The sequence below is a fragment of the Haliotis cracherodii genome, unplaced genomic scaffold, assembly GCF_022045235.1.
Source record: "Haliotis cracherodii isolate W230 unplaced genomic scaffold, xgHalCrac1.p SCAF_5, whole genome shotgun sequence".
Lineage (NCBI taxonomy): Eukaryota > Metazoa > Mollusca > Gastropoda > Lepetellida > Haliotidae > Haliotis > Haliotis cracherodii.
The window spans coordinates 36,133,607-36,148,619 of record NW_027266308.1 but is presented as its reverse complement, the minus strand read 5'-3'; the positions used below and the strand labels follow the sequence as shown (position 1 = coordinate 36,148,619).

The following is a 15,013-nucleotide window of genomic DNA, read 5'->3' as shown; positions in this document are numbered from 1 at the left end:
TATCTGCCGAAACATATTCCATTGGGCGGAAAGGGCAAGTTGTGGTGATAATTATATGAATGGTTCACTGAACATCAGTGATGAAACCAGGTGTTCGCGAAAAGGGAACCGTCCTGCTCTACCGGCGGCACCCACCACTCACATACTTTGCATACAAAGTAAGTATTGGTTGAGTGTTGGTTCGTCACCCCAAAGACCGGGGTTCGATTCCCCATATACGAAGCCTACACATGCTATGATATGACGAGACTATTGCTAAAATAAATCGGGCAACTCAATCATACAACTCACACCACAGCTCTACTCACTCTCTCTGGCTATATGCGACTCAAAAGAAGACATGCCAAGCAGCTCATTAACAAAAGTAATAAGAAAAAATCGGATTCTTTAACTTCTTTTGAGTGGTATATATTAACCGTTTGAGTTTTACATTGTCCAACTTTCTCATTCAAAGTACAGCTGTATCCACACGTGCCTTGGTCGTGCAGTATCATTACACTTGATTGACACATATATATCACGTGATTAGTCGTCTGTAACAATCCTTCATCTCGGGCAAAGCAAGCAGGTTGGTATTTTTTATTGTTTGACATGTAACATTTAATGTAAAGTTGACTAAGCACCGAGTTCCACTGCTAACTTTAATTTGTTTGTGAACTTTCTATATTAATTTCAGCGATGTAAACTGGCAGCCAAAAGAAAGTATACACCCATGTTCGATGGTGGCTAAAATGAAACAAACAAGAAATGAGTATTCGATTGTGATGTATTTGATACGGGTAGCGCTGTTGTGTTTAGGACCTTACGTTTCGAGCGTATTCTTTTTGGGGGGTCCCGGCAGTTTATTATTTATGTATGTATTCTAATAAGCTTAAGGGTGCAAGTTCCAACTTGTAGTGCTTGTGACAATACTCTTGAAAGGACCCAAATATTTGTTTGTTTGTTTGTTGTTTAACGCCGCACTTAGCAATATTCTACCTATGTCTGTAAATAATCAAGTCTGGACCAGACAATCCAGTGATTACCATCATGAGCATCGATCCACGCAATCAACCAAATCAGCGAGCCTGACCCCCCGATCCCGTTAGTCGCCTCTTACGACAAGCATAGTCGCCTTTTATGGCAATCATGGGTTGCTGAAGACCTATTCGACCCCGTCTTTGACTGTGTTCCAAATGTAATGCCAAAAGTTCGACAATTCGAGTGGGGAACAACAGAAATTACCTTGTATATTAGCGGGGTACATTGAAAATAATACAATGGGTCTCAGCCAATCAGAACCCGACATCCATGTGGTAGGTAAGATACTGATTATACATATGCACTCATACGTACCACGGTTTCGCCTTTCAAAATAACATTGGTCGCTTGTTTTCAAACATTGATTTTTTGACATCCACTAAAAGTAAGTTAGCATACTGATACGTTCTGCATTGTCGGATGTGGTTTTGCGGTATGACAATTTCAGTTAGCGTTCCATGCCAACAGCTAAAAACGTTAATCGTTTTGTTTGACGCAGCGAAGTCATAATTCGGTTGAATACATCAGCAATGATCAATAACAATTTCAGGATATAAATATAACCTCTCCTAAGCTCTAAATAACTCGACCGGAAAGTCGTGTGTCCAAGACTGAATTGAAGACATCATGTGACACAGCGATTTCAACGGAAGGAAAATGAACTGATTTAATTCAAATAATAAAACTCTGAGATAAATTAAGATATGTTTCGTGGAAATAAAGCACAATTCTATATGTGGGAGAAGTGATTTAATTTAATCGATTAATGAAAATAAACGAGGCGTCTTTTGAGGAAATTTCATTCATTTGAAGCGACATTGTGTACTGAGAGAACGAAATTAGGTTTCTATAGAATCAATATATGTTGTTGAAGCATGTGGGATTAATATGGCTATAAAACACGATGCGTGGCCATATTTGTAAATCTTCACGACCTTAAAATAAATTTTCACTTTATACTCGCTATTGTCCGTAAACTGCATGTTAAGAATATCCAGGATAGAAACGATTAATCAGTCGCCCGTCACAAGGACAACTAAATGGGAGCAAGTTTCCAATCCCTGCCTCTCTGAAACTGGCCGTGGGCATACAGACGGGCCGGGGCTTGTAATATGTTCTAACGCTAGGCCGCTTAATGTTTTCCTAAAAGATATTATGGCTAAGGGATTTTTTTAAGTTTTTCATTTCGATTTCAGATTGTGAGTAGTGTTTTACGCCGTATTTCTGTTACGGCTTGTCAGCTTCTTGCAGTCCATATTTAGTATGCTTCGTATCCATTTGCTTGAGAAGGAAGTCGGTCGGAGAATACAAAGAGAGAAAATAAATAAATACATTTTGTTGAGAATGTAATGGTTATATATTAGTATCAAGACAAATGCCCAAAATAGTAAATGAAAACACCATATGCGACTGTTGCTAGGATGGTGTCGACATGTTAAAAGGCGAAAAACCGGAGGGATTACTAGACGGAAAAATATATAGATGGACCTAAAGGCCGGGCTTATATTACAGGGGTGGGTGGGTCGGAGGTTTTTGATGCACTAATGTACTGAAAATATTGGTCCTCCCTTAATGCTGTCATATTTTTTGGAAGACCCAAGGCCTTCTCATGCCCTTCTATAGTTTTTTCATGACCCTCCCAGAAAAGACAAAATGTAAAGCACCTTATATTAAAGAATTCTATTTTTTCATGACTCAAAATATGTGGATTATTTTTTGTGGATTAATTTGTATGAGCCTCCCCTGTCGTTTGCTTTGATGAATCCCGTTACGACCTCTAGTGACCCGCATGGGCTGAGCTTTCGCTCGTCACGCCAAAGACCCGGGTTCGATTCCCCACATGGGTACAATGTGTGAAGCCTATTTCTGGTGTCCCCCGCCGAGATATTGCTGGAATACTGCTAAAAGCGGCGTAAACCCTTACTCACTCACCAATCTAAAATTTACTCCGTGGGGATTTCGTGTAAGAACGCTTTAACCACTTAACCCACCGCCCCGTTAGATTGATGAACATTATACAAATTTGAGGTGACACACATATAAAGTGACGTTTTAACGACTGGAATCAAACTTGCTGGGACTGGTACGTTTGACGTTTAGGGGTCAGATTTTCTATGAATTTGGACTACTTTTAAGTAAAAATATGGTCTTACGTCTAAATCTTTAGACAAAAAATATTTTAACAATTCCGAGCCCTGGTCGAAAATTAATATCAATATATTGGACCGGGTACTTCATTTGACGTGGAACACCAACACGCCAACACACAACTGTCACCGAGCGGTGGATTGAGGATACGATCCTCCACGAGGTCAGGCTGGTACAGTCCCCCATTCCCCCTCTATTCATGCAAAGGCTGTAGCCACCATGTCTTTCGTGTGTCTCTCCCACCACATTGAATCTATGGTCGGGCAATGTCTATTTCAGGATCTGCTCTCTAACGAACATGTTCGGGACGCCATACCAGGGGCAAGATTTTAGAAAATTGAGGCATGTTGTTCTGGTTCAATGGAACTGAATTCCTCAATACGTGAGCGATTAAATGTTTAGGCACGTTTCGTTCGCCACAGCACCTAATGGGAGTATCCTAACTATGGAAGAATATGTGCTTGATTACAGGTCTGGTATCTTGTAACGATTACAGGCTAGTAAGTCCGCATCGCCTGCAGTCATGTCTGGCTAGAGTCTGACATGCTGGAGAGTCGTACATGCTAGAGAGTCTTACATGCTAGAGAGACTGACATGCTAGAGTGTCTGACATGCTAGAGAGACTGACATGCTAGAGTGTCTGACATGCTAGAGAGACTGACATGCTAGAGAGTCTGACATGCTACAGAGTCAGTCTTACATGCTAGAGAGACTGACATGCTAGAGAGACTGATATGCTAGAGAGTCAGTCTTACATGCTAGAGTGTCTGACATGCTAGTGAGTCTTACATGCTAGAGAGACTGACATGCTAGAGAGACTGACATGCTAGATAGACTGACATGCTAGAGAGACTGACATGCTAGAGTGGCTGACATGTTAGAGAGGCTGACATGCTAGAGTGTCTGACATGCTAGAGAGACTGACATGCTAGAGTGTCTGACATGCTAGTGAGACTGACATGCTACAGAGTCAGTCTTACATGCTAGAGAGACTGACATGCTAGAGTGTCTGACATGCTAGAGAGACTGACATGCTAGAGAGACTGACATGCTAGAGAGACTGACATGCTACAGAGTCAGTCTCACATGCTAGAGTGGCTGACATGCTAGAGAGACTGACATGCTAGATAGACTGACATGCTAGTGAGACTGACATGCTAGAGCGTCTGACATGCTAGAGAGACTGACATGCTAGAGTGGCTGACATGTTAGAGAGGCTGACATGCTAGAGTGTCTGACATGCTAGAGTGTCTGACATGCTAGTGAGACTGACATGCTACAGAGTCAGTCTTACATGCTAGAGAGACTGACATGCTAGAGTGTCTGACATGCTAGAGTGTCTGACATGCTACAGAGACTGACATGCTAGAGAGACTGACATGCTAGAGAGACTGACATGCTACAGGGTCAGTCTTACATGCTAGAGTGTCTGACATGCTAGAGAGACTGACATCCTAGAGTGTCTGACATGCTGAGACTGACATGCTAGAGTGTCTGACATGCTTGTCGTAAGAGGCGACTAACAGGATCGGGTGGTCAGGCTCACTGACTTGGTTGATGCATGTCATGCTATCCCCATTGCGTGGCTCGATGCTCATGATGTCAATCACTGGATTGTCTGTTCCTGACTCGATTACTTACAGGCCGCCGTTATATAGCTGGAATATTGCTGAGTGCGGCGTTTAACAAACAAACAAACAAAAAAGCCAAACCACCAAGTCACCAAGCCTAACCATTTGGTCGTCAGACAAATATGTTGCATGTCGGTCGGTGTGTAGGCTGTTGAAGTGGGGTTTTCGTGGAGCGAAAATATACCCAAAGACATCATATACATAGAGGACACCCACTATGTTGGATTGTCTTAAAGAATGAATGGGTACATTAATATAATGTACGTGTGTAGCGAAACCTACCTCTTAAACCGATCGTTGTGTGTTAATGAACTAATGCCAGGCGATACAGAAGCTAGGATACACACTTCGAGAACACGTTACAGTTAATATTCAGTCAAAGCAATACAATAAAATGGTGTGCAAAGATGTTTTAGTCAAAGCAACAGATAACAACGATGGGGAAACGGTTCTTTTCAAGATGACTATTAAGTTTATTCAGCTGTATTTGTCAGTTAACTGCATATATTTCCCTTTGTTTCAGACTTACAGTGAAACATGACGTCGGTTACTATTCTCTTTGTGGCATGCGCAGTGCTAGCATGCATACCGGTAGTGACGTCAAACGAACCTGATGCTGCTCCTGTGCTTCCGGTCATCGATCTGAGGCATCCGCTTGTCTCACCGGACTCTGCCTGCCTCTTCATCTGTGAAATGTGTTTCAGGAACGATGTGAGTTAACTGGATGCGTTCCTCGTGTCCGTTTATCCCTTTGTAGGGTTTTACAATAGACTGATTATTTCATCTCGAGATGAAAAATTAACACTTTAGTATATATCGGTAGGGCTACCTTCTTCTTTTCCAGTAAGTGGGAATTATCCTCGATTATGCTCTGAACCATATCTCAATTCTATTATAATATACAACCTGGACACTTTCGCCACCTAGTTTCGTTTTGAGGCCGGTTTCAATGACACGATCGTAAGAGGCGACTGACGGCATCGCTGACTTGGTTGATGCATGTCATCCTACCCCAATTGCGTGGATCGATGCTCATGATGCCAATCACTGGATTGATCTTGTCCAGCCTCGATTATTTACAGACCGCCGTCATATAGCTGGAATATTGCTGAGTGCGGCGTTCAACAACAAACAAACGAACAAACAATGACACGACGCTTCCAACAACGTCCAATTGTTGTCTTCCGTCGCAAATACATCGGTAATGTCTTGTAGCATTTGTTTCGTCACGTGGCATTCATACAGATAAGAACGGTTATTTCTGAAAGGTGAATCAGCAAGAAACGCAAGAGCTTGATTCGCTGGAGACAACGTGGAAACGATCGAAAAAAACGTTTCATGAAAATTTGTATAATACCAATGTTTTCCTTCAAAGGCCGCGATCAATATTAAAGTGAATCGCATACATCAATATCCAACCTCAGCGAGGATTCCGGGTCACAATAGGTCTCCAGTACCCCAGGACGTGCATGGGGACGACTTAAAAAGAGATCGTAGGGTCAGGCTTGGCGTATTGTGTGTCATCGTACCATATGTCGGGGACACTGATTTCTTGACCGACGATCGGTTATCTTCAGTGTTACACCCGGAATATTGCGGTCAATGGCGAAAACCAATCAACCAACAAAACAGTCGCACATTGTAACCACCCAATCCACATTTTAACCGACTTTAACTATGTGATACTTTTGACCTATTCATAATTAATGGAATCCCGTTGGATTTGTGCGGAGGTGAGGTGAGGTGAGGTCAAATGGGGTTAAATGTCTCGTCCAAGATTATTGCACTTATGTAGCGGCGTGTGTGTGTGTGTGTGTGTGCGTGCGTGTGTGTGTGCGCGCGCGCTTGTGCTAATGCCGCTTTTGCTTGTACTAATGCCGCTTTTATCGTGCTAGCCCTAGATATCACACCGCAGTTTAACTTGGATACTCCACGCAGACAGTATACCGACTCCCAGCCAGCCTGTCCTTGTGTTATCCCCTTAATGTCGAGCACCAGGCGAGATAACTACAAGTAGCATCTTTTAACATCTTTTGAGCAGACGCTGTAGCCCCCACTAGACCACGGATAGTTGTGTAGAGCAGGTGTATAAATTGTCTCAAATGGCTCGATTCAAAAACCTGTGTTCAACAATGTGGACACTAACATCTATCGTTTTAATATATTTTCAGTTAGACATGTTGATGTATTGCGTCAACAGCATCTGCAGCCCAACCCGCTGCAACGTCGTCGACCTGGTGTTGATTGGGAGGACGTGCAACGACACAGCGTTACTTGATCAGTACGTCTTCCCCAAAAAGACGAATACGTATTCCGCGCCGGATACGAATACCCAGCAGAAGATTAACCAGTAGTAGGGCAGCTCTGGTCATCACACTTCGAAATAAACAAACGTGGATGTGATAACAGGCAGTTATCTAGTTTGTTATCATTAGACGTTTTGCATATCTCAGTTTATGGACCCATAGGAATAATTTCACAAATACGAAATACAATTAAGTTTTGAACCCAGTCTTATTTTTTCCCGCCAAGTCATCTGTACCGTTCGTTCTTCCCTAAATGAAGGCAATTTTTAATCAGGTGAATGTGGGAAGTAAGCCTTTGTCTTTCATTTTCAGCTCACCTGATTAAGAGCTCATGTCATGGCTTGTGTGTCCGTCGTGAAAATCTCATGAAGCTAACCTTCACATAACTTCCAACCAAAGATTACTCCCTGTTTTGTTCAAGAGGTTGAAATCCGATTTTCAATATGGCCACCAGGGCAGCCATATTGAAAAACCTATTTATTGCTATCACTATTACATTTCTTTATAAAATGGAATATAAGTTGGTACATTTGTAGTTAGTAGTGAGCCTCAGCATACATGTTCTGGGGTTTTCTTTGCTCTATATTAAATTTGACTTTATTTTGGCCATGAAGGTCTCCCAAAGGCAAGGCTGCTCTTTTGCTCATATTTTGTTCAAATCATTAGATTTTAGTGTTAAGGCTTAATTTTATTTATGCCGAAAGTACATGAATGCTAAAAGCATATTTTTAAAGTGTTGACTACTGTGGGGATTATGGTAAGGGTATAAGTGTCCAGCAACGTATGCTTGTCGTAAGATTGGACTCAAAGCATTGGATGGTCACCTGCGTGACTTGGTTGATTGCATTCAATGCTGTCATCGTATCCAAATTGCGTGGATCGATGCTTGTAATCACAGGATTATCTGGTCCAGTCTCGACTATTTGCAGACCGCCATCTTATAGCTGGAGAGAGAGTGAGTGTGGTTTTACGCCACTTTCAGCAATATTCCAGCAATATCACGGCGGGGGACACCAGAAATGGGCTTCACACATTGTACCCATATCGGGAATCGAACCCGGGTCTTCGGCGTGACGAGCGAACGCTTTAACCACTAGGCTACCCGACCGCCCTCATATAGCTGGATTTTTGCTACAAACCCCGTGGCGCGATTGTTTTCCTTTTTTCAAGGAACCGATAGTAGTAGTAAGCTCTTATTCATAAAAAAAACCCAGCATCGTTTAATGTATTGTTTCTGTTCGTATTTAGACCAAGTGGTTTTGGTAAAACTACACCAACTAAGCAATCAACAAAAAATCAGAGGTCAGCTGACGTGTAAGAGCCCTTTGGGTAGTAGTTTTGTACAGTTTTCTAACGACAAAGTCCTTCTTAAGCAGGTGTACGGTGTCTTTTTAATCAAGGTGTATACCTTATTAGAAAAACCTCTCTTCATAACAGGCCTTATATACTACTCAAAATAAGTTAAAGAACACCCATTTTCTTCATATGGCTATGGTTAATCTGTCATGGCTGGTGGGAAGTGCATCACACAGCATTCCAATTGTGGGTGTTCCTTAACTTCTTTTGAGTAGTATATTATACGAACGATGTGGCGTTACACGGTTTACGGTGATTTCTCGGAATATCACCACTCCGTTGCCGCCATGCAGAGGTATTACGTAGGTAGCAGCGGAATTAGCCGAGTCGACCCGATGAGTGTGTGTGTGTGTGTGGGGGGGGGGGGGGGCGCAGGCAGTCAGAGAGACACGCAGTCAGAGAGAAGGTGGGGACATATATTAAAGATATTGATAAATTCAGAAACATACTCTACTATTGTAGTTTGATCAGCAGTTTGGTCTTGTATGTGATGTCAGTAACTTCAGCGGATCGGGAAGAGGTGAGATAAAGGAGTGTATTGGTTAATGTGTGTATCTACGACTACCGTTATTATCAATAATAGTTGGTATGCTTGATTAGAAACGATTAGACACATGTTCCTCTGTGTAGTGCTTGTCATGAATAAATTTATCAGTCACATAGGGAGTGGGTCCTATTTAGTGATGATGATGATGATGATGGTGGTGGTGGTGATGGTGATGATGGTGGTGGTGGTGGTGGTGGTGATGATAATGATGATGATGGTGATGATGATGATGATGATGATGATGATGTATTAGTATATACCCTACAGCGTATTCACGGAGCAAGTGGCAGACGGACATACACATAGAGGCAGCTATAGATAGGCAACACCGAGAACTGAGACATACGCACACACAAACGTACAGAATGAGATCACTGTCAACATAGATGCTTTATCTACGAATGATTTTACGAATCCTTCAAGAAATAATGAATTGCGTCATTGTTTCGGAAGTATGTCAGTTCAAGTCATATCTCGGTCATGCTTTTCAATAGTTTAATGTGGCGCACTTTGTAAGCAGCGCCCATGTAAAAGACCTTGAACAGCTGCATTACCTGGGTCGGAGACAATCATTGAATCGTCCAACACCTACTTAACACATCACATTTCCTATAAATTGATACACTAGTATCGACTTACGTGTAGGACTGGAGACATCAACATAAGGTATGGGGTAATAACAATAAATACAATGGAACTAAATTCAATTGAGACCAACGAAGTCAATACTGAAGAAACGAGCCACGCCCACACAAGCTGTCGCCCGCCATGCTATACACATTCGACCAGTACAAGAAGTCATCTGTGCTTAACTGGACGCTATTCCCTCAGGTAAGAGTAAATATGTTGTAGGTTCGAGTCTAAGTTGTGGTTTTCCTGCACCATGGCCTCATAGAAGTAAGACCTACTGGTATCAGGGAGTGTGTGAGTTTAGTTTTACGCCGCTTTTAGCAATAGTCCAGCAATATCACGGCGGGGGATACCAGAAATGGGCTTCACACATTGTATCCATGTCGGGAATCGAACCTGGGTCTTCGGCGTGACGAGCGAACGCTTTAACCACTAGGCTACCCGACCGCCCCTACTGGTGTCAGGAGTGTGGGAGATTGCAAACGTTACGCCTAACTGTTGTCGTGCTTTGGGACAGTGATGAAGATCGAAAGAAAATGCGTTTTGCTTTACACATCAATGTGGCTAGATTTGGATACACTTTCACTGGTAATATGTCACTAAAATGTGTCGTCCTAACTAGTTTGACGCAGTTAGATCCACTTAACCGTGGGGACGGACAGGAAATCGATGACATGCTATTCAGGGGAATATATTCTGTCTGATCAGGAATAAATAGAAATATACTACAATGTATGAACGTTGCATCAATATAATTGTAATTGATCAAAATATATTTTGATATATTTTCAGTGAGTGAGTATGGTTTTACGCCCCTTTTAGCAATATTCCAGCAATATTACGGCGGGGAACACCAGAAATGGGCTTCACATAGTGCACCCATGTCGGGAATCGGAACCCGGGTTTTCGGCGTGATGAGCGAATGCTTTAACCACTAGGCTACCCGACCGCCCCTGATATATGTTCAATGTGACTGGTATAATGATGCAGAGGAAAACGTTTTCTGATTCATGGTGATTGTTTTCTTGTTTGTCAGCCTCAACAAAGAATTAATCGTCAAGGACCTGATCAATTCGGCTTCCCTCCCATTTAAGCTGATATAACGCAGTGATATAACTGAATGCACGTCGCCATATATGTGCAAATCTTGAACGTGACGTCAAACATTAATTTCACCTCACCTGATTCGAGGTCGAGATTGGTATTCTCTGGCGTTGACATTTAATAGTATCATGTTTTGTTTGTTTTGTTTGTTTGTTTTTTTGTTTAACGCCGCACTCAGCAATATTCCAGCTATATGACGGCGGTCTGTAAAATGATCGAGTCTGGACCAGACAAGCGAGTGATTTACATCATGAACATAAATTCATGCAAGTGGGATACGATGACATGCATCAACCAAGTCAGCGAGCCTGACCACCCAATCTCGTTAGTCGCCTCTCACGACAACCGTGGTCGCCATTTACGGCAATCATGGTTTGATGAAGACCTATTCCACCCCGGATCGTCTATTCTCCTGAGGGGCGGTCGGGTAGCCTAGTGGTTAAAGCGTTCGCTCGTCACGCCGAAGACCCGGGTTCGATTCCCGACATGGGTACAATGTGTGAAGCCCATTTCTGGTGTCCCCGGCCGTGATATTGCTGGAATATTGCTAAAAGCGGTGTAAAACCATACTCACTCACCTACTATTATCCTGAACTGTGGCGAAGTCAATACACACCGACAGGCAGTGAATCCATGTCTCCATGAATCCCTCATTTCAGAGTCCACGGTGAAGTATGAAGTTCCTCCTGGTTCTGGCGTGTGTGCTGACTGCCTATCTGTCTGTACCAGTGAGAGGGCAAAATCGGTTGCTTCCTGATGATAACCTGTCCACATCTGATATAAGCAATTCACACAAATGCCTGTACATTTGCAACATCTGCGCTGATGTAAGTTACCTAAGTCTACATTAATTTACACATCTACCGCCTCAAAAATTCAAAAGTAGAGACTGAAATCGAAGACCTGGGTTCGATTCCCCACATGGGGACAATGTGTGAAGCCAATTTCTGGTGTCCCCGGTCCTGATATTGCTGGAATATTGCATAAGGCTGCGTAAAACCATACTCAATCAATCAATCAATCAATCAATCAATCAATCAGCAAGGACAACTTCAAACTTGAATAGTGGCAGGGAAGTAGCACTTTGACCTGTTAAATTTTCTTGTATTTGAGTTTTGGCTGGCCTCGAATCCCCACGGAGTCGGAATGATCTTAATATAGGTGGGGCAATGACTCAAAGTTTATGAGTAAGTGAGTATGGTTTTACACCGCTTTTATCAATATCCCAGCAATATCATGGCGGATGACACCAGAAATGGGCTTCACACATTGTACCCATGTCGGGAATCGAACCCGGGTCTTCGGCGTGACGAGCGAACGCTTTAACCAGTAGGCTACCCGACCGCCCCAACTTTTATGAGCATGTCATTGTAGGTGTGTCAAGGTATACGTGTGTGTCCGTGCATACATGTATATGTTAATGTGTGTCTATATAAACGTGTGGGATGATGGAAGTGGTTCAATGTATATGGTGGTCTGCGTCCTTGCAGCAAGAACAGTGACAATCTAAAAGGATTAACTGTTTTCTTCCCAAACCCAGTTGTGTTGAAAGCCATGGACAATATGTCTCAGTTGGATTCAGCATCTTCCTGGGGCAAACGTGTCCACTTGCCTGTATCAATGTCCAGTTTTCACCCTTGCCCATCTTTCTGAGGCAAGGGAGTTAACTGTCTATAAAAGTCCAGTTTCCACCCTTGCCGAACCAGGCTGGAATTTCCAGGCTCGATCGTAGCACCACGAGTTGCTATTACGAGTTATGTCCCTTCTATGTCCATCCTATTGACCAATCAGATTCCATCTCTCATATACTTGCATTTGCTCCAAACAAAATGGCGGCGCCCAGTGAAGACGATATATTGTATATTGTAATAAAACGGGTCTTACCCAGTGAAGCGCATCAAATCATTTGAGCACCTTGATTAAAAACATGAAAAGATTTGCAAAATATCTGGCGACGCCCAGTTGACTTAACACATGCTTTGCAAATCCTCCATCGACCGAAATCTGCATGTTGAAATCCATGTTGCCTTACAAACCGGATGTCGATTTTGATTGGACTATGCATATACTCGTTAGTCCATCCAAAATATGACCCCGGAATTCCAGGTTTGTTCGGCAAGGGTGGAAACTGGACATTTACAGTCAGGTAACTCCCTTGCCCCGGGAAGATGACCCTTGCCATACTAAGCCTACTTTTCGTAGCTACAGTATGAGAGGACTATCGATAGTCGAATCAGAGAACGTTGTACAAAATCAACTTCCGTATTCTCCAAACGTCGCTGATGTGGCCACAGCCATTGCCTGTCGAATTTGCGCTGAGATTATTCTAAGAATTAAAGGAAGACAAATATTTTCGAAGTAGTTCAAAGTTTACAATCAACTCGCTCAAATAATTCTGTACACATCCTAGTTCAAACTTCATTGTTTTTTAACTCATACGAGCGAACACTTATCGAAGTGGCTGGGATGCAGTGCGATTTTTTGTCATGATACTGTACGTGTAGTTTGTGTGCCTGTGCGATTATAAGAGTGAAATGCGGCGGTAATAGGTATCTCTAAGGTGGTAATCTAGGCCTCATTTCGTTTGTCTGTCTATTCGTTATGTGAATAACTAGGTAGCCTGCTATTGTAGTCATCTTTGTGAAGCCATTCAAAATAGAAACAGCGATCTGATTGGATATCGCGTTTTACATCACATGGGACTCAAATCGTGTTCTACACGGGAAGGCGCCACGATCGAGTCCAGAAAAGAAGGCTTGAAATGGCAAGGGTAGAAATTTGACTTTACTTGGCATAGTGGACAGTCTTTCCTCGGGAAGATGGGTTTAGCGGCGGTTTCACCAGTATTCGAGTTATATCACGGCCTGTCAGCTTAATGTGGGAGGAAAGCACCCAGTGATGCAGTTCTCAGACGTTTACCACTTTGGTGAAACCCACGAGCTTCATGATGGTAACAAAGTTAGAAACATAATCGAGGCGAGCTGAGATTCGAACCCACAATCATAGGTTCCTGGTGTGCCCAAGGGACGCAACTCTGCACACTATCTATGATTGGTCGTTCCAGGAGGTGGAGAAGTGTGCCAACACACATTGCACAGAGGTTGTTGACCCAGCTGAGATTGCCATTGTTAAACTGTCTGCGATTGGTTGTTCCAGGAGGTGGAGAAGTGTGCCAACACACATTGCACGGAGGTTGTTGACCCAGCTGAGATTGCTATTGTTAAACTGTCTGCGATTGGTTGTTCCAGGAGGTGGAGAAGTGTGCCAACACACATTGCACAGAGGTTGTTGACCCAGCTGAGATTGCCATTGTTAAACTGTCTGCGATTGGTTGTTCCAGGAGGTGGAGAAGTGTGCCAACACACATTGCACGGAGGTTGTTGACCCAGCTGAGATTGCTATTGTTAAACTGTCTGCGATTGGTTGTTCCAGGAGGTGGAGAAGTGTGCCAACACACATTGCACAGAGGTTGTTGACCCAGCTGGGATTGCCAAGGTGGTTTCCGCGTGCCGAGACCTCGCTAAGTTGGTGATGTGCGTCTAAGATTCAGATAGACCTACGTAGAGGTATGCTGGTGACGTCGCCCCTCCTCACACAAGTACGCTTATTCTTCACAGTCATTATATGTGTCCAAAACAGAAATAAATCATTTCTAAAGGAACATATGCCTCATCTTTATTTATGAATTAATATCATTTGTTCGGTGACCATGCGTATACATGGAAAAGATGAGCTTCGTATATCATATTCAAGAAATAAAGTTTGCTGTACCCCCATGTAGTGTAATATAAGTTGTAGCAGGATTACGATGGGTGTGTGTGTGTGTGTGTGTGTGTGTGTGTGTGTCATGCGTGTGAGTTTTATACCACGTATATCATATTTAAGGGAAATAAAGTTTGCTCTAACCCCATGTGTAGTGTAATATAAGATGTAGCAGGATCACGAGGGGGGACGTGGGGTTTTATGCGTTCAGGTGTTTTATTGGAATTAATCTGCACTAAAAGTGCCGTAAATTGAACATCCTCGAACGAACCGGGCTACGGACGGTCTGATCCACATGATTGCATGTACCCATACGTCAAGAGACATGTTGACGTTTTAAACATAATACCGCATTCGACGTAATAAGCGCCTAGGGCGCTCTCAAATATAGAAATAGGGGACTCTTATTAGAATATTATTTTGTCGAAAAAAACAGAGTTGAAAGATAAATTCCGTGGTTTATGATGACAGCCTGAAATGTTTATATACGAGAGATTAAGGGTTAAAAT

General features: G+C 42.8%; 2 long non-coding RNA genes across 2 annotated transcripts; both read left to right on the top strand.

Annotated features, from left to right (window-relative positions):
- Nucleotides 1-492: 492 nt before the first annotated feature.
- On the top strand, nucleotides 493-7,694 carry LOC139443995 (uncharacterized). Its single transcript, XR_011651739.1, has 3 exons — nucleotides 493-568; nucleotides 5,323-5,510; nucleotides 6,971-7,694. It is a non-coding gene; the product is annotated as an uncharacterized lncRNA (long non-coding RNA).
- A 1,796-nt stretch (nucleotides 7,695-9,490) lies between these two features.
- LOC139443027 (uncharacterized) lies at nucleotides 9,491-13,886 on the top strand. The gene is made up of 3 exons (XR_011651717.1): nucleotides 9,491-9,839; nucleotides 11,402-11,569; nucleotides 13,807-13,886. It is a non-coding gene; the product is annotated as an uncharacterized lncRNA (long non-coding RNA).
- Nucleotides 13,887-15,013: the final 1,127 nt, after the last annotated feature.